Source organism: Hylobates moloch, unplaced genomic scaffold (genome assembly GCF_009828535.3).
Source record: "Hylobates moloch isolate HMO894 unplaced genomic scaffold, HMol_V3 SCAFFOLD_7, whole genome shotgun sequence".
NCBI lineage: Eukaryota > Metazoa > Chordata > Mammalia > Primates > Hylobatidae > Hylobates > Hylobates moloch.
The window spans coordinates 58,633,999-58,655,020 of record NW_026652282.1 but is presented as its reverse complement, the minus strand read 5'-3'; positions in this window follow the sequence as shown (position 1 = coordinate 58,655,020).

Below are 21,022 nucleotides of genomic sequence, written 5' to 3'. Positions count from 1 at the left end.
AGTAGCTGGGACTACAGGCGCCCGCCACCACGCCCGGCTAATTTTTTGTATTTTTAGTAGAGACGGGGTTTCACCGTGGTCTCGATCTCCCGACCTCGTGATCCGCCCGCCTCGGCCTCCCAAAGTGCTGGGATTACAAGCGTGAGCCACCGCACCCGGCCTCAAAAGTCCGTAGTTTATTTTAAGGTTCACTCTTGGTATTACACATTCTATGGGTTTTGACAAATGTATAATGACATGTTTTCACTATTATGGTATCATACAGAATAGTTTCCCTGTCTTAAAAATCCTCTGTACTCCACTTATTCATCCCTCTTCCCCCCAACCCCTGGCAACCACAGATCTTTTTACCATCTCCATAATTTTGCCCTTTCCAGAATGTCATATAGTTGAAATCATCCAGTATGTAGCCTTTTCAGATTGGCTTCTTTCAGTTAGTAATTGCATTTAAGCTTCCTTCATGTCTTTTCATAGCTTGATAGCCATTTCCCTTTTGAGAAGCCAGAAATGTTATTTTTTTTCTCTTTTCTTTTTTCAAAAGAAGACAGCCTTATAAGGAGAGCCAGAAATTTAAGGAAATCTTTGTCAGGTCATTGACTGACCTCAGAGATAACAGAACAGAAACTTTAGTGGCCACACACAACAAGGAATATACAATTTGCAAAAATTAGTTTGCAGAAGTCACAAACAGATGGCTCCAGCCTTCAACAAGCAAGATTCAGCAATCCCTGAGGAGGAGAATTAGATCTCCAGAGTTACTACAAAATAATACTTAAAATGTCCAGTTCTCAAATGAATTATAAAACATACAAATAAACAAGAAAGTAAGGCTGGGCGCGGTGGCTCACGCCTGTAATCCCAGCGCTTTGGGAGGCTGAGGTGGGTGGATCACGAGGTCAGAAGTTCGAGACCAGCCTGACCAACATGGTGAAACCCTGTCTCTACTAAAAATACAAAAATTAGCCGGACATGGTGGCGCATGCCTGTAATCCCAGCTACTCAAGAGGCTGAGGCAGAAGAATTGCTTGAGCCTGGGAGCAGAGGCTGCAGTGAGCCAAGATCGTGCCACTGCACTCCAGCCTGGGCTACAGAGCAAGACTCCGTCTCAAAGAAAAAAAAAAAAAGAAAGTATGGCCCAACCACAGGAAAAACAGAATTTGACAGAAACCATCCAGAGGAGGCTCAGAAATTGGAATTACTAGTCAAAGGCATTAATCACCTGTCTTTTTTTTTTTTTTTTTTTGAGACAGAGTCTCACTCTGTCGCCCAGGCTGGAGTGCAGTGGTGCAATCTCTGCTCACTGCAAGCTCCGCCTCCCAGGTTTGTGCCATTCTCCTGCCTCAGCCTCCTGAGTAGCTGGGACTACAGGCACCCACCACCACGCCTGGCTAATTTTTTGTATTTTTAGTAGAGACGGGGTTTCACCGTGTTAGCCAGGATGGTCTCGATCTCCTGACCTCATGATCCGCCGGCCTCGGCCTCCCAAAGTGCTGGGATTACAGGCGTGAGCCACCGCGCCCGGCCTAATCACCTGTCTTAAATATGTTCAGTGAGCCAAAGGAAACCATGTACAAAAAATTAAAGTAAATCAGTGAAATAATGTATGAAAAAATGAGAATATTGATAAAGAGATAGAAATTAGAACAGGCAGAAGAAAGGATCACAGACTTGAAGATGAGTCCATTGAAATTATCCATTCTAAAGATCGAGGCAAAAGAATGAAGAAAAATAAACAGAACCGGCCGGGCGCGGTGGCTCACGCTTGTAATCCCAGCACTTTGGGAGGCCGAGGCGGGCGGATCACGAGGTCAGGAGATCGAGACCACGGTGAAACCCCGTCTCTACTAAAAATACAAAAAATTAGCCGGGCGTGGTGGCGGGCGCCTGTAGTCCCAGCTACTCTGGAGGCTGAGGCAGGAGAATGGCGTGAACCCAGGAGACAGAGCTTGCAGTGAGCCGAGATTGCGCCACTGCACTCCAGCCTGGGCGACAGAGTGAGACTCCGTCTCAAAAAAAAAATAAAATAAAATTTAAAAAAAAAAAAAAGAAAAATAAACAGAACCTGAGAGTCCTATAGGACACCATCAGACATACCAACATATGCATTTTAGGAGTATCAAAAGGAGAAGAGAGAAAGAAAAAGACAGAAACACATATACAAATATTTATTTATATGTATAGAAATATACATATACAGGCCGGGCGCGGTGGCTCATGCCTATAATCTCAGCACTTTGGGAGGCCAAGGCAGGTGGATCACGAGGTCAGGAGTTCAAGACTAGCCTGGCCAAGATGGTGAAACCCCGTCTCTACTAAAAATACAAAAAATTAGCCGGGCACGGTGGCAGGCGCCTGTAATCCCAGCTACTTGGGAGGCTGAGGCAGGATAATCGCTTGAATTTGGAGGGCGGAGGTTGCAATGAGCTGAGATCATGCCACTGCACTCCAGCCTGGGTGACAGAGTGAGACTCCGTCTCAAAAATTAAAAAAAAACAGAAATATACATACATATATTTAGGTATATCTAAAACTATATATATGTATATAGTTTCAAAAGAAGGTAGGTATATGTATATAGGTATACAGTTTCAAAAGAAGGAAGGTATATGTATATAGTTTTAGAGACAGGGTCTCACTCTGTCACCCAGGCTGGAGTGCAGTGGTGCAATCATAGCTCACTGCAGCCTCGAACTCCGTGGCTCAAAATGATCCTCCTGCCTCAGCCTCCTGAGTAGCTGGGACTATAGACATATGCCACCATATCTAATTTTTTATTTTTATTTTTTGAGATGGAGTTTCACTCTTGTTGCCCAGGCTGGAGTGCAATGGCGCGATCTTGGCTCACTGCAACCTCCACCTCCCAGGTTCAAGCAATTCTCCTACGTTAGCCTCCTGAGCAGCTGTGATTACAGGCACCTGCAACCATGCCTGGCTAATTTTTTTTATTTTTTTATTTTTAGTAGAGACAGGGTTTTACCATGTTGGCCAGGCTGGTCGTGAACTCCTGACCTCAGGTGATCCACCTGCCTTGGCCTCCCAAAGTGCTGTGATTACAAGCATGAGCCACCACGCCCGGCCATAATTTTTTTTTTTTTTGAGACGGAGTCTCGCTCTGTTGCCCAGGCTGGAGTGCAGTGGCGCAATCTTGGCTCACTGCAAGCTCCGCCTCCCGGGTTCACGCCATTCTCCTGCCTCAGCTTCCTGAGTAGCTGGGACTACAGGCACCTGCCACCACGCCCGGCTAATTTTTTGTATTTTTAGTAGAGACCGGGTTTCACCGTGTTAGCCAGGATGATCTCGATCTCCTGACCTCGTGATGTGCCTGCCTCTGCCTCCCAAAGTGCTGGGATTACAGGTGTGAGCCACCGTGCCTGGCTGCCTGGCCGCCCGGCCATAAGTTTTAAATTTTTTGTAGGGATGGGGCCTTACTATGTTGGCCAGTCTGGTCTTGAACTCCTAACCTCAAGCAATCCTCCTGCATTGGCCTCCCAAAGTGTTGGGATTATAGGCATGAACCACCACACCTAGCCAGAAAAAATACTTGAAGAAATAATGGCCAAAAACTTCTCAAATCTGAGAAAAGACATGAATATACATGTTCAACAGTTAAACTCCAAGCAGGATAAACTCAAAGAGATCCACATCAAGACACATTACAGTCAAATTGTTGAAACCCAAAGACAAAGGGATATTTTTTTTTTTTTTTTTTTTTTTTTTTTTTTGAGACGGAGTCTCGCTGTCGCCCAGGCTGGAGTGCAGTGGCGGATTCTCGGCTCACTGCAAGCTCCGCCTCCCGGGTTCACGCCATTCTCCTGCCTCAGCCTCCCGAGTAGCTGGGACTACAGGAGCCCGCCACCACGCCCGACTAATTTTTTTTTGTATTTTTAGTAGAGACGGGGTTTCACCGTGTTAGCCAGGATGGTCTCGATCTCCTGACCTCGTGATCCACCTGCCTTGGCCTCCCAAAGTGCTGGGATTACAGGCGTGAGCCACCGTGCCCGGCCAACAAAGGGATATTTTTTATTTTTTTTTTTAGAGACAGGTCTCACTATGATATTGCCCAGGCTGGTCTTAAACTGCTGGCCTCAAGTGCTGAGATTATGAGTGTGAGCCACTAGGTCGGAAATAACCACTAAGAAAAAAAACTTAACATACAGAGAAGGAAAGAAGAAGGGAATCAAAATGGTACACCACCAAAAAAATCAACTAAATTTTTTAAAAGGCAGTAATGGAAGAACTGAGGAACGAAACCCATACAGGACATAAAGAAACAAATAGATGGCCGGGCACAGTGGCTCAAGCCTGTAATCCCAGCACTTTGGGAGGCCGAGGTGGGCAGATCACTTGAGGTTAGGAGTTCAAGACCAGCCTGGCCAACACGACGAAATGCTGTCTCTATTAAAAATACAAAAAATTAGCTGGGCGTGGTAGTGAGTGCCTGTAATCCTAGCTACTCGGGAGGCTGAGGTAGGAGAATCGCTTGAACCAGGGAGGCAGAGGTTGCAATGAGCCAAGATTGTGCAACTGCACTCCAGCCTAGGCGACAGAGCCACACTCCATCTCAAAAAAAAAAAAAAAAAGTCTCCAATTAATAACCTAAATATATACCTTAAAGAATAAGAAAAAAAGAGCAACCTTTGGGAAACTGAGGCAGGAGGACTGCTTGAGTCCGGGAGTTCAAGACCAGCTTGGGTAACCCTGTCAGTTAAAAAAAGAAAGAAAAGAGAAAAGAAAAAGAAAAAGAAAAACAGAGAAGACCCAAATAATTAAAATCAGAAATGAAGATGGGAACATTATTACCAAACTGACTTTTCATAGCCTACATCTTAAGATTAAGGTGTTTAAAAACCCAGAGGGAGAGATTGAAACCGCCTTTGCAAAATTATGACTGAGAATGAAAGAGATCTAACTTAACTGACTCCATCTTGCTTCTAACCTCCAAGCTGTCCTTGTTAATTCCTGGGCGCAGGCTGAACTAACTTTGGGAAAAACCTAGTTTATAGTTTATAGTTTAAACAAAGACGGTAACAGCCCTTTCCCAAAGCAGACCTCCTTTTTGCCTGGGGACTAGATCGCCTTTGTAGGACTAACATTAGCCACAAGATTAGAATTTACAGTTTAGGAGTCATGCAGCTGCAGGCTACAAGATTCTGACCCTCCTAAACTGCTCCTAAAATCTGTGCTTCTCACGCCTGTAATCCCAGCACTTTGGGAGGCTGAGGTGGGCGGATCACGGAGTCAGGAGATCGAGACCATCCTGGTTAACACGGTGAAACCCCGTCTCTGCTAAAAATACAAAAAATTAGCTGAATAGCGTGAACCCGGGAGGTGGAGCTTGCAGTGAGCCAAGATGGCACCACTGCACTCCAGCCTGGGTGACAGAGCGAGACTCTGTCTCAAAAAAACAAACAAACAAACAAACAAAAAAACAACAACAAAAAACCCTGCTCCCAGGATGCTCTGGGAGACTGATTTGAGTAATAATAAAACTCCGGTCTCCTCCACAGCTGGCTCTGCAAGAATTACTCTTTCTCTATTGCAATCCCCCTGTCTTGATAAATCGGCTCTGTCTAGGCAGCCGGCAAGGTAAACCCCTTGGTCAGTTACAATTGTAAAGAATCGTAAAGTAAGCCAGGTGTGGTGTCTCACGCCTGTAATCCCAACACTTTGGGAAGCCAATATGGGGCGGATCACTTGAGGTCAGGAGTTCGAGACCAGCCTGGCCAACATGGTGAAACCCTGTCGCTACTAAAAATACAAAAATTAGCCAGGCATGTTGGTGTGTGCCAGTAATCCCAGCTACTCAGGAGGCTGAGGCAGGAGAATTGCTTTAACCCAGGAGGTAGAAGTTGCAGTGAGCTGAAATCACCCCACTGCACTCCAGCCTGGGTGACAGTGTGAGACCCTATCTCAAAAAAAAAAAACAATAATAACTGTAAAATATTATAACAGAATACTATCAACAACTGTACACCAACAAATTGTATAACCTAGTTGAAATGTGTAAATTCCTAAAAACACATAATCTATCCAGACCAACCCATAAAGAACCAGAAATCCTGAAAAGCTCTATGATTAGTAAGGAGATTGAATCAGTAATAAAAAACCTCTCAACAAAGAAAAGCCCAGGATCATATTGATTCACTGGTGAATTCTACCAAAAATTTAACGAAGAATTAACACTAATCTTTTTTTTTTTTTTTTTTTTTGAGACGGAGTCTCGCTGTGTTGCCCAGGCTGGAGTGCAGTGGCGCAATCTCGGCTCACTGCAAGCTCCGCCTCCCGGGTTCACGCCATTCTCCTGCCTCAGCCTCTCCAAGTAGCTGGGACTACAGGCGCCCGCCACCACGCCCGGCTAATTTTTTTGTATTTTTAGCAGAGACAGAGTTTCACCGTGGTCTCGATCTCCTGACCTCGTGATCCACCCGCCTCGGCCTCCCAAAGTGCTGGGATTACAAGCGTCAGCCACCGCGCCCGGCCTACACTAATCTTTTTTTTTTTGAGACGGAGTCTCGCTCTGTTGCTCAGGCTGGAGTGCAGTGGCACGATCTTGGCTCATTGCAAGCTCCGCCTCCCGGGTTCACGCCATTCTCCCGCCTCAGCCTCCCGAGTCGTTGGGACTACAGGCACCCACCACCACGCCCGGCTAATTTTTTTCTATTTTTTAGTAGAGACGGGGTTTCACCGTGTTAGCCAGGATGGTCCCCATCTCCTGACCTCGTGATCCACCCGCCTCGGCCTCCCAAAGTGCTGGGATCACAGGCGTGAGCCACTGCGCCTGGCCTTTTTTTTTCTTTTTACCGAGACAAGAGTCTTGCTCTGTCTCCCAGGTTGGAGTGCAGTGGTGAGATCTTGGCTCACTGCAACATCTACCTCCAGGGTTCAAGCAATTCTCCTGCTTCAGCCTCCCAAGTAGCTGGAATTACAGGCGTGCACCACCACACCCAGCTAATTTTTCTATTTTTAGTAGAGATGGGTTTCACTATGTCTGCTAGGCTGGTCTCCAACTCTTTACTGCCTGATCCATCCGCCTCGGCCTCCCAAAGTGCTGGGATTACAGGCATGAGCCACTGTGCCTGGCCAAGAATTAACACTAATCTTTCTGATAGTCTTCTGAAAATCTGAAGAGGAAAGAACACTTCCTAGCTCATTCTATGAGGTCAGCATTACACTGATACCAAAGCCAGAGAAAGACACTATATGAAAAGAAAACTACAGACCAATATCCTTTATGAATATTGATGCAAAAACCTTAACAAAATGCTAGCAAACCAAATTCAGAAGCATATTAAAAGGTAATAGACCATAACCAATTGGGATTTATTCCTAGAATGCAAGAATGGTTAAACGTAGGAAAATCAGTCAATGAATATAACTACATTAATAGAATGAAGGAAAAAACCACATGATCATCGCAGTTGATGCAGAAAAAGTGTTAGACAAAATCCAACATCCTGTCATGATAAAAAGCAAACAGTAAACTAGGAATAGAACTTCCTCAACATGATAAAAAGTCCCTATATGAAAAACTCATACGAAACATGATACACAATGGTGAAAGATTGAAAGCTTTCTTCATAAGGTAAGATACTGCCTTCACCACTTCTTTTTTTCTTTTTTTGAGATGGAGTTTCGCTCTTGTTGCCAGGCTGGAGTGCCATGGTGCAATCTCGGCTCACTGCAACCTCCGCCTCCCGGGTTCAAGCAATTCTCCTGCCTCAGCCTCCGGAGTAGCTGGGATTACAGGCATGCACCACCGTGTCCAGCTAATTTCGTATTTTTAATAGAGACGGGGGTTTCTCCATGTTGGTCAGGCTGGTCTTGAACTCCCGACCTCAGGTGATCTGCCCGCCTCGGCCTCCCAAAGTGCTGGGATTACAGACGTGAGCCACCGCATCCGGCTACCTTCACCACTCCTATTAAACATAGTAGCAGAAGTTTTAGCCAGTAATTAAGCAAGAAAAAGAAATAAAAGTCAACTAGATTGGAAAGGGAGAAGTAAGATTGTCTCTCTTCATAGATGACATGATGGTATATATGTACAAAACCCTAAAGATTACACAAAAAAATGATTATAGCTACTAAGTGAATTGAGCAAAGCTGTAGTATACAAAATCAACACACAAAAATTAATTGAATTTCCATACACTAGCAATGAAAACTACAAAACATTGCTGAGCGAAATTAAAGAAGACATAAATAAATGGAAAGATATCCTGTCTTCATGGATTGGAAGACATTATATGATGAATTACTCCTCATATTATTATGATAAAAATACTCTTCTGGTCCTGGTGCAGTGGCTTACGCCTGTAATCCCAGCACTTTGGGAGACCGAGGCAGGCAGATCACCTGAGGCCAGGAGTTCAAGAACAGCCTGGACAACATGGCGAAACCCCATCTCGACAAAAATACAAAAATTAGCCGGGCATGATGGTGAGTGCCTGTAATCCCAGGTATTCAGGAGGCTGAGGCAGGAGAATCACTTAAACCCAGGAGGTGGAGGTTGCAGTGAGCCGAGATTGTGCCATTGCACTCCAACTTGGGCGACAGAGCAAGACTTAGTCTCAAAAAAAAAAAAAAACCTCTTCAAAATTATATATAGATTCAATGCGATCCATATCAAAATCCCAATGCAATTTTTGGCAGAAATAGAAAACCCACCTTCAAATTCATGTGGAATCGGCCAGGCACGGTGGCTCACGCCTGTAATCCCAGCACTATGGGAGGCCTAGGCGGGCAGATCACGAGGTCAGGAGTTTGAGATCAGCCTGACCAACATTGCCGGACCAACATTACCCTGTCTGTAATAAAAATACAAAAAAAAAAAAAAATTAGCCAGGCGTGGTGACCCGCACCTGTTATCCCAGCTACTTGGGAGGCTGAGGCAGGAGAATCGCTTGAACACGGGAGGCAGAGTTGCAGTGAGCTGGGATCACACCACTGCACTCCAGCATGGGCGACAGAGTGAGAATCAGTCTCAAAAAAAAAATGTATAATCTGAAGGGACTTCAATTATCTAAAACAGTCTTTAAAAAGAAGAAAAAAAAGTTGGAGGACTTACACTTCAGATTTGAAAACGTACTACAAAAGCTACAGTAATCAAAAGAGTGTGATACTAGCATAAAGACACACATATGGAGCAATGGAATAGAATAGAGAGCCCAGAAATAAATCCTCACATATATGGTCAATTGATCTTTTTTAGTTTTTATATTTTAAATTATAAATTGACAAGTTATAGTTGTAAATATTTATGGGGTACAAAGTGATGCTATGACTCATGAATACAAGCAGAATAATTAAATCAGGCTAATGAACACATTCAGCACCTCAGATACTCACCATTTTTGTGGTAAGAACATTTGAAATTTACCCTCTTAGTGATTTTTTTTTATTTGGTTTTATTATGTTTCTATGTTGCCCAGGCTGGTCTCAAATCTCAAACTCCTGGCCTAAAGTGATCCGCCTCCCACTTCAGCCTTCCAAAGTGTTGAGATTACAGGTGTAAGCCAGCACACTTGGCTTCTCTTAGCAATTTTGAAATATACAATACATTATTATTTACTATATTCACTACATTGTGCAATATATCTCATTTTTTTTTTTTTTTGAGATAGACTTTTGCTCTTGTTGCCCAGGCTGGAGTGCAGTGGCATGATGATCTCAGCTCACTGCAACCTCCGCCTCCCGGGTTCAAGCGATTCTCCTGCTTCAGCCTCCTGAATAGCTGGGATTACAGGCGCATGCCACCATGCCTGGCTAATTTTTGTATTTTTAGTAGAGACGGGGTTTCGTCATGTTGGCCAGGCTGGTCTGGAACTCCTAACCTCAGGTGATCCACCCGCCTCAGCCTCCCAAAGTGTTGGGATTACAGGCGTCAGCCACTGTGCCCAGCCTTATATCTCAAATTTAAAAAAAACGTATCCCTCCTAATTGAGGCTTTGTACCCTTTGACCATCATCTCCGCATTTCCTCCACCCCCCAGCCTCTGTTAAACACCATTCTATTTTCTGCTTCTTTGAGTTTAATTGTTTTAGATTCCACGTATGAGTGAGAACAGTATTTGCAGCACTATTCACAATAGCCCTGTTATGGAATCACCCTAAGTGTCCATCAACAGATGACTGAATAAAGAAAATGTGGTATATATATGCAACTGAATACTATTCATCCATAGAAAACAAAGAAATGTTGTCATTTGTGATAACATAGATGGAACTGGAGAACATGAGGCCAAGTGAAATAAGCCAGGCATGGAAAGGCAAACACTATGTATTCTCAATTGATTTTGACAAGGGGGTACCAACAATATTCAATGGGGAAAAAGAGAGTCTCTTCAACAAATGGTACAGAGAAAACTGTATATCGAGATGCTAAAGAATGCAGTTGAACCCTTACCTTACACCTTTTTTTTTTTTTTTTTGAGACAGAGTCTTGCTCTGTTGCCCAGACTGGAGTGCAGTGACACCATCTCGGCTCACTACAACCTCCGCCTCCCGGGTTCACGCGATTCTCCTGCCTCAGCCATCCAAGTAGCTGGGATTACAGGTATGTGCCACCATGCCTGGCTAATTTTTGTTTTTTTGTTTGTTTGGAGACCAGCCTGGCCAACATGGTGTAACCCCGTCTCTACCAAAAATACAAAAATTAGCTGGGCATGGTGGCGAGTACCTGTAGTCCCAGCTACTCGGGAGGCTGAGGCAGGAGAATCGCTCGAACCCGGGAGGCAGAGGTTGCAGTGAACCTAGATCACGCCACTGCACTCCAGCCTGGGCAACAGAATAAGATTCTGTCTCAAAAAATAAAAAAAGAAAGAAAAAAAAGAAAAGAAATGACTCACAGCTCGACTTAAAAAATCAGGGCTTAGGCTGGGTGTGGTGGCTCACGCCTGTAATCCCAGCAGTTTGGGAGGCTGAGGTGGGTGGATCACAAGATCAGGAGTTCAAGACTAGCCTGGCCAAGATGGTGAAACCTCATCTCTACTAAAAATACAAAAAATTAGCTGGGCATGATGGCAGGCACCTGTAATGTCAGCTACTCGGGAGGTTGTGGCAGAGAACTGCTTGAACCCAGGAGGTGGAGGTTGCAGTGAGCCGAGATCACGCCACTGTACTCCAGCCTGGGCAACAGAGAGAGGCTCTATCTCAAAAAAAAAATCAGGGCTTAGAACAGTGTATATATTATTCTATTATTTGTGTGTAAAAAATAGCATACATATATGTGCTTATATTTGGATCAATTGATCTCTGGTAGGAGATATAAAAATGAACAGGAATTGCCTGTCAGCAAGGAAATTTGGAAACAGGGGAACAGAGATGGGCAACTCTTCACATACCTTTTTCTTTTTTTTTGAGACGGAGTCTCGCTCTGTTGCCCAGGCTGGAGTGCAGTGGCGCAATCTCGGCTCACTGCGAGCTCCGCCTCCCGGGTTCACGCCATTCTCCTGCCTCAGCCTCTCCGAGTAGCTGGGACTACAGGCGCCTGCCACCACGCCCGGCTAATTTTTTGTATTTTTAGTAGAGACGGGGTTTCACTGTGGTCTCCATCTCCTGACCTCGTGATCCGCCCGCCTCGGCCTCCCAAAGTGCTAGGATTACAAGCGTGAGCCACCGCGCCCGGCCTTTCACATACCTTTTTCTACTATTTGAATTATTTACTTTGTTCTTATAGTATCTTAAAAATATGTTCTCAGCCAGGCGCCGTGGCTCATGCCTGTAATCCCACCACTTTGGGAGGCCAAGGCAGTAGGACTGCTTGAGCCTAGGAGTTGGAGACCAGCCTAGGCAACATAGGGAGACTCCATCTCTACAAACAATAAAAATAAATTAGTTGAGTGTGGTGGTGTCTGCTGGTAGTCCCATCTACTTGGGAGGCTGAGGTGAGAGGATCACTTAAGTCCAGGAGGTCAAAGCTGCAGTGAGCCATGATTGTGCCACTGCACTGGATGACAGAGTGAGACCCTCTTTCAAAAAAAAAAAAACCAAACAAACAAAAAAATTCTCAATAGGGTAGAAACTGTAGAAATTCACAATTTGATAAAGAGTTATCTATGAGAAAACAATTGCAATCATCATACTCAATAGTGAAACATGGCCGGGCGCGGTTGCTCACGCTTATAATCCCAGCACTTTGGCAGGCCGAGGCAGGCAGATCACGAGGTCAGGAGATCTAGACCATCCTGGTTAACACGGTGAAACCCCATCTCTACTAAAAATACAAAAAAAATTAGCCGGGCGTGGTGGCGGGTGCCTGTGGTCCCAGCTACTCGGGAGGCTGAGGCAGGAGAATGGCGTAAACCCGGGACGTGGAGTTTGCAGTGAGCCAAGATTGTGCCACTGCACTCCAGCCTGGGCAACTGAGCAAGACTCCATCTCAAAACAAACAAACAAACAAACAAAAATAGTGAAATACTAGTGTCATCTCTTCAAAGTCAGAACAAGACAAGAATATTCACTTGTCTTACAAATATTAGTAAGTATTGCTCTGCAGATTCTAGTGAAAACATTAAGACAAAAGAAGATAAAAGTTATAGCTGGGCACAGTGGCTCACGCTTGTAATCCCAGCACTTTAGGAGGGTGTGGTGGGTGGATCACTTGAGCTCAGGATTTCGAGACCAGCCTAGGCAACATGGCAAAACCCCATTTCTTAAATAAAAAAAAAAAAAGTAAAAAAAGGAGATAAACGTTAGAAATATCGTAAAGAGAGGCTGGGCGCGGTGGCTCACGCCTGTAATCCCAGCACTTTGGGAGGCCGAAGCGGGCGGATCACGAGGTGAGGAGATGGAGACCATCCTGGCTAACACGGTGAAACCCCATGTCTACTAAAAGAATACAAAAAATTAGGCTGGGCGCGGTGGCTCACGCTTGTAACCCCAGCACTTTGGGAGGCCGAGGTGGGCGGATCACGAGGTCAGGAGATCGAGACCACGGTGAAACCCCATCTCTACTAAAAATGCAAAAAAATTAGCCGGACGTGGTGGTGGGCGCCTGTAGTCCCAGCTACTCGGAGAGGCTGAGGCAGGAGAATGGCGTGAACCTGGGAGGCGGAGCTTGCAGTGAGCCGAGATTGCGCCACTGCACTCCAGCCTGGGCGACAGAGTGAGACTCTGTCTCAAAAAAAAAAAAAAAATCCCATATGCCATTCCAGTGATGAAAAAAAATGATAGGGGAATAAATCTAACAAGAAATATACAAAACATTTATATGAGTAAAACGACAAAATTTTACTGAAGGCTATAAGTATGAAGACTTTTTTTTTTTTTTTTTGAGACGGAGTTTTGCTCTTGTTGCCCAGGATGGAGCGCAATGGCGCGACCTCAGCTCACTGCAACATCCTCCTCCAGGGTTCAAGGGATTCTTCTGCCTCAGCCTCCCGAGTAGCTGGGATTACAGGCGTCTGCCACCATGCCCGGCTAATTTTTTGCATTTTTAGTAGAGCCAGGGTTTCACCATTTTGGTCAGGCTGGTCTCGAACTCCTGACCTCAGGTGATCCACCCGCCTAGGCCTCCCAAAGTGCTGAGATTACAGGCGTGAGCCACCGCACCCAGCCTTATTATTTTTTTGACAGGGTCTCGCCATCACCCAGGCTGGAGTGCAGTGGCACCATCATAGCTCACCATATCCTTGAACTCCTGAGCTCAAGCAATCTTTCTGCCTCAGTCTCCTGAGAAGCCATGACTACAGGCATGTGCCACCATATCTGGCTAATTTTTTTTTTTTTTTTTTTTTTTTTTTTTAGACAGAGTCTCGCTCTGTCGCCCAGCTGGAGTGCAGTGGCACGATCTCGGCTCACTACTGCTAATAGTGACTTTCTCTGAAGAATAAATTGGAGGGTTCAAGTCTTTTATTTTCCATTGTATTCACTTCTGCAAGTTTGTTGCTTTTTAGAGATGAAGGAAGCTCATATCAGAATGTTGAATATTTAAGTGTCACAACGACACAGGTGATATTCAAACCTATCTTCAGTGCAGACTTTTCTCATGACCTCCTATTCTACATTTACAATTAACTGCCTGCTAGCATGTCCACTGGCATGTTTTGCCATTACTTCAAACTCATACCTAAAATAAAATTCATTATCAGAATAATATTCAGATAATATTAGTTCCAGTTCATGGTTTTCCTATTTTTGTTAAAAGCACTAGCTTTCCAGTTGTTACTTAAGCTTGACGCCTTGGAGTCATCTTAAACCCTTCCTTCCTCATCAGAAAAAAAAAATTAAGTTCAAGGTTTTCTTCTTCTTTTTAATAATATTTTATATGTTTCTCTCCTATTTATTTTTTGTTTGTTTTTTGGTGTTTTTTTTTTTTTCCAGACAAAGTCTTGCTCTGTCACCCAAGCTGGAGTACAGTGGCACGATCTCGGCTCACTGCAACCTCCACCTGCCGGGTTCAAGTGATTCTCTTGCCTCAGCCTTCTGAGTAGCTGAAACTACAGGCACTCGCCACCACATCCAGCTAATTTTTTGTATTCTTAGTAGAGATGGGGATTTCTCATGTTGGCCAGGCTGGTCTCAAACTCCTGAGCTCAGGCAATCCACCTGACTCGGCCTCCCAAAGTGCTGAGATTACAGGTGTGAGCCACTGCACCTATCTGTTCTTTGCCATTCCAATTTAGGTCCTGCATTCAACAAGTATTTATTAATCACACATGCTAGGCAATTTTAGTTGCTGGGAAGAGTGCACTAAGATAGACTTATATTCTAGTGAAAGAGAAACAATGTACATGTAAACAAGTAATTATGCAATACAATTGCTAACATATGTTTACCCTGTACCAGGCACTGGGCTAAGGGCTTTGGATGTGTTAACTCATTTAATACTCCTAATGACTCCATGATATAAGCACTGTTATCATCCCCATTTTACAATTGGGGAAACTGAAGCATATAGCTCTGAAGTAGTTGAAGATCATATAGCTAGTAAGTAGAGAGACAAAATTTAAATCTAGGCATCCTGATGCTATAGTTTGCCCTTTCAACAATCATGTTCTATTGCTTCTCATGTAAGGAAACTTCAGTCGATAAGGGCTATGGAAAAAATCAAACAGGGTAATGTGATAGTCAGTGAGACAGTAGGTGCTAATTTAGAGAATCTTATAAGTAAAATGTTTATTCAGAAACAGAATGTTTATTTCTTGGTACTGCAAGGAAAAATCAGCATTCAGACAAAAAGTTTTCGCAGCAAGGAAATTTTACTTTCTGCAGAAAGGGTGCTCCTCACAGATGGAACAATGCAGAAATTTTACTTTCTACAGAAAGTAAAATTGCCTTGCTGAGAAAACTTTTTGTCTGAATGCTAATTTTTACTTGCGGTACCGAGGAACAAGCATTCTGTTTCTGAATAAACATTTTACTTATAACAAGAAGATGGTCAAAAAAGGCATTTCTGAGAAGTTTTATTTATTATTATTATTTTTTTTTTGAGACAGAGTTTTGCTCTTGTTGCCCAGGCTGGAGTGCAATGACACAGTCTCGGTTCACTGCAACCTCCACCTCCCTGGTTCAAGAGATTCTCCTGCCTCAGCCTCCCAAGTAGCTGGGATTACAGGCACGCACCACCATGCCTGGCTCATTTTGTATTTTTAGTAGAGATGGGGTTTCTCCATGTTGGTCAGGCTGGTCTCGAACTTCCAACCTCAGGTGATCTGCCCACCTTGGCCTCCCAAAGTGCTGGGATTACAGACGTGAGCCATCACCCCAGCCCTATTTATTTATTTAGAGACAGGTTCTCACTCTGTTGCCCAGACTGTAGTGCAGTGGCGCCATCTTGGCTCCCTACAGCTTCCATGCCCTGGGCTCAAGCGATCCTCCTGCCTCAGCCCCCTGAGTAGCTGAGACTACAGGTGCACACTATCATACCGGGCTAATTTTTGTATTTTTTGTAGAGACAGGTTTTTGCCATGTTCCTCAGGCTGGTCTCAAACTCCTGGACTCAAGGGATCCTCCTGCCTCAGCCTCACAAAGTGTTGAAATTATAGGTGTGTGCCACCACACCTGGCCTTTTTTTTTTTTTAATTTTAAAAAATAATGGCCAGAGGCGGTGGCTCACGTCTGTAATCCCAGCACTTTGGGAGGCCGAGGTAGGTGGATCATCTAAAGTCAAGAGTTCAAGACCAGCCTGGCCAACATGGTGAAACCCAATCTCTACTAAAAATACAAAAAATTAGCTGGGCATGGGGGCGGGCGCCTGTAATCTCAGCTACTCAGGAGGCTGAGGCAGGAGAATCACTTGAACCCAGGAGGCAGAGGTTGCAGTGAGCCAAGATCAGGCCACTGCACTCCAGCCTGGACAACAAGAGCGAAACTCCGTCTCAAAAAAAAAAAAAAGGCATTTTAGGCTGGGCATGGTGGCTCATGCCTGTAATCCCAGCACTTTGGGAGGCTGAGGCAGGCAGATCACTTGAGGTCAGGAGTTCAAGACCAGCCTGGCCAACAAGGTGAAACCCCATCTCTACTAAAAATACAAAAATTAGCCAGACATGATGGCACATACCTGTAGTCCCAGGTACTTGGGAGGCTGAGGCAGAATTGCTTGAACCCGGGAGGTGGAGGTTGCAGTGAGCTGAGATCGCACCACTGCACTCCAGCCTGGGCGACAGAGCGAGACTCCATCTCAAAAAACAAAAACAAAAACAAAAACAAAGTTGTTAATGCTCACTACCTATATTTATTGAGAATTAAAAATTGTTATATTCTATTATTTTTCTTTTTATTCATTGGAATAGTTGTGTAACGACATGTCCTCTCATCTACTATTTTGTTACCCAGTTTACCTAGGAAAGGCAGGATAAATGCTTGACTTTTTTTCCCCTTCATTGACCAGTTTTCAAGATAATCAGTTCCCATCATGAGAGATGATGTTTGAGCTAAGACCTGAATGAGAAGCCAGCTATTCAAATATCTGGAGGAAGAGGCCAGGGGTGGTGGCTCGTGCCTGTAATCCTAGCACTTTGGGAGGCCGAGGTGGGCAGATCGCTTGAGCTCAGGAGTTTGAGACCAGCCTGGGCAATGTGGCGAAACTCTTGTCTCTACAAAAAACACAAAAATTAGCTGGGCGTGGTGGTGGGTGCCTATAGTCTCAGCTACTTGGGGAGCTGAGGCGGGAGGATCGCTTGAGCCTGGCAGTTTGAGACTGCAGTGAGCTGTGATCACGCCACAGCACTCCAGCCGGGGCAACACAGTGAGACCCTGTCTCAAAAAACAAAACAAAACAAAACAAAAAAACAAAAAAAAAACAGGCGCAGTGGCTCACACCTGTAATCTCCTGTAATTCTAGCACCTTGGGAGCCTGAGGTGGGCAGATCACTTGAGGTTAGGTGCTTGAGACCTGCCTGGCCAATATGGTGAAACCCTGTCTCTACTAAAAATACAAAAATTAGCTGGGCGTGGTGGCAGGCACCTGTAATCCCAGCTACTTGGGAGGATGAGGCAGGAGAATCACTTGAACCAGGGAGGTGGAGGTTGCAGTGAGCTGGGATCGTGCCACTGCACTCCAGCCTGGGGGACAGAGCAAAACTCCTTCTCAAAAAAAAAGATCTGGAGTAAGAGAATTCCAGCTGGAAGGCTGGGCACGGTGGCTCATGCCTATAATCCCAGCACTTTGGGAGGCCAAGGCGGGCAGATCACTTGAGATCAAGATTTCGAGACCAGCCTGACCAACATGGAGAAACTCCGTTTCTACTAAAAATACAAAATTAGTCGGGCATGGTGGCGCTTGCCTGTAATCCCAGCTACTCGGGAGGCTGAGGCAGGAGAGTAGCTTGAACCCAGGAGGTGGAGGTTGCAGTGAGCCAAGATCACACCATTGCACTCTAGCCTGGGCAACAAGAGCAAAACTCTGTCTCAAAAAAAAAATAGAGAATTCCAGCTGGGCGCAGTGGCTCACGCCTGTAATCCCAACACTGAAAGGCTGAGGTAGGCAAATTGCTTGAGCCCAGGAGTTCCAAGACCAGCTTGGCCAACATGGCGAAACCATGTCTCTACAAAAAATTAGCTGGGCATGGTGGCGTGCGTCTGTGGTCTCAGCTACTTGGGAGGCTGAGGTGGGAGGATCACCTGTGTCCAGGAGGTGGAGGCTACAGTGAGCTGAGATCGCCACTGCACTCCAGCCAGGGTAACAGAGCAAGAACCTGTCAAAAAATCAAAAAAAAGAGAGAGAGAGAGAATTCCAGGCAGGAGTATCAGATAGTACAGACGAACTGAGGAAGGAGTGAGCTGTATATGTTCAGGGAGTACAGAAGACCAGCATGGCCACATTACTTTCACTCCTACCTTTGGAACTATCTCTTTTTTTTTTTTGAGACGGAGTCTCTCTGTATAGCCCAGGCTGGAGTGCAGTGGTGCAGTCTTGGCTCACTGCAAGCTCCGCCTCCCGGGTTCACGCCATTCTCCTGCCTCAGCCTCTCTGAGTAGCTGGGACTACAGGCACCCGCCACCACGCCCGGCTAATTTTTTTTTGTATTTTTAGTAGATACGGGGTTTTACTGTGGTCTCGATCTCCTGACCTCGTGATCCGCCCGCCTCGGCCTCCCAAAGTGCTGGGATTACAAGCGTGAGCCACCGCGCCCGGCCCGGAACTATCTCTTAAATCCATTACCCCCTCTTCCATTTTTCCTACCATACCGTTAATCTGGAGTCTCATCTTTCTCCCTTGGACTACTGCAACTACCTTCAACTCATTTCAGTGCCTCCAAGCTTCTCTCCCACCCTACCCAGTTACCCCTTGGTCACCGAAAGCTTTTAACTCTGTATAGTTTATTTGGTGAGAATGCATTTATAATTTTACAACAGATGTCACTGGCAAAATAAGATTCATTTAACAGAGGGGAGGGTGTGCTGAAAAAGTATTGCTGGACATCAAAGAATACAGGCTTTGAATTTCATGACATGAAGTAAAAAAAAAAAGAATACGGGTTTTGTAGTCAGACCTGGATTTAAGTCCCTGCTCTGACACTTGCCAGCTGTGTGACCTAAGGAAAATTATATAACATCCCAGGGATTGTTTCCTCATCTATTAAAAAAATAGTAATAGGCCAGGTGCAGTGGCTCATGCCTGTAATCCCAGCACTTTGGGAGACTGAGGTGGGTGGATCACCTGAGGTCAGGAGTTCGAGACCAGCCTGGCCAACATGGGGAAACCCCATCTCTACTAAAAAATACAAAAATTAGCCAGTCATGGTGGCACATGCCTGTAGTCCCAGCTACTCAGGAGGCTGAGGCAGGAGAATTGCTTGAGCCCGGGAGCAGAGACTGCAGTGAGCTGACATCGTGCTACTGCAATCCTGCCTGGGAGACAGAGCAAGACTCTGTCTCAAAAAAAAAAAAAAAAAAGTAATAATGCTTTTATATACATTTTTGTGAGAATGAGCACACACACACACACACAGATAAAGAACAGAGAATATATATATGTATGTATGTATGTGTATATATATCTTTATTACAATGTCTAGATCGTAATAAAGGCTCAATACATAGTAGTTTAATTTTTTTATTACTCCCACCATGCCTCTTGCAGAAGATCCAGGTTCATTGATTAAATCTACCTGCTTAAAAACCTCAGGCATTGCTAAGAGCTGTCCTAGAGTCATTTGAAAACATCTAAAATCTAAAACCTAAAAGGGATCTTGGAAGAGGATCTTGATAGGACGCCCCTCTAGCCTAGCAGAGTCCCTTTGACAAGCCTAACTGTGGACCAGGGAGGCTCTTGGTTGATAGTGATATCTTACATTGATATAAGCCTTTTCCAAATAACTCTTATTTATTTATTTATTTTTTGAGACGGAGTCTCCTCTGTCGCCCAGGCTGGAGTGCAGTGGCGCAATGATGGCGGCTCACTGCAACCTCCACATCTTGGGTTCAAGTGATTCTCCTGCCTCAGCCTCCCGAGTAGCTGGAACCACAGGTGCATGCCACCACATCTGGCTAATTTTTGCATTTTTCGTAGAGACGAGGTTTTGCCATGTTGGCAGGGCTGTTTTTGAACTCCTGACCTCAGGTGATCTGCCTGCTTCAGCTTCCCAAAGTGCTGGGATTATAGGTGTGAACCACCGCACTGGGCCCCAAATAACTTTTGCATCTCTGATCACCTGCTCTCTGACCTCACTGAGATGCCTAGGTACTCCACCTCTCAATTCATCCAGATGAAGTAATTATCTCCCAGTTATAGTAGTTTTCTCTCCCACACTCCATGAACAGCCACTCCAATGTTACTGTCTCTGAGATCCCTGCCTCCATTATCCTGCTTTTTCCTTTCTGCTCCCAAAGTCCCAGAAACTGCTAGCGGGAGAACCAAGTAGACAAATATAAATTCATGCTGTCCAATTTCAACTTGGCCCTTGCAGCTGCTCAGCAACCCTTTTATTTGTCTCATACATTCCCTGGCACTCTCCCACAAAGGCTGTTTCAGACCTTCCTCTTTCTTTTCAAACTACAAATTCCAGTCTCCTTCCTTCTACTTCCAAAAACTTCATATTAGACAGTTTCATTACATTAACTATCCCTCCTGCAACAAATCAGTATCTTTCTCCCTCCCAGCTCAATCCTCTAGACATCCAGTTCCATTCCTGGGAAAGCAATAAATGTTATTTATCTCTTATTTATCTTTCCAGAGGTATTTTATGACTCTATAAGCAAAAATATGGAAAAGAAGGAATTTGCACTGCCTGTTAAAGATAAGTAGGATTGGGCAGGTGCAGTGGCTCACACCTGTAATTCCAGCACTTTGGGAAGCCGAGGTGGGAGGATCACTTGAGTTCAGGAGTTCGAGATAAGCCTGGACAACATGGCGAGACCCCGTCTCTATAAAAATTAAAAATTAGGCCAGGCGTGGTGGCTCACGTCTGTAATCCCAGACTTTTGGAGGCCCAGGAGGGCAGATCATGAGGTCAGGAGATTGAGACATCCTGGCTAACACAGTGAAGCCCTATCTCTACTAAAAATACAAAAAAATTAGTCGGGAGTGGTGGCGGGCACCTGTAGTCCCAGCTACTCGGGAGGCTGAGGCAGGAGAATTGCTT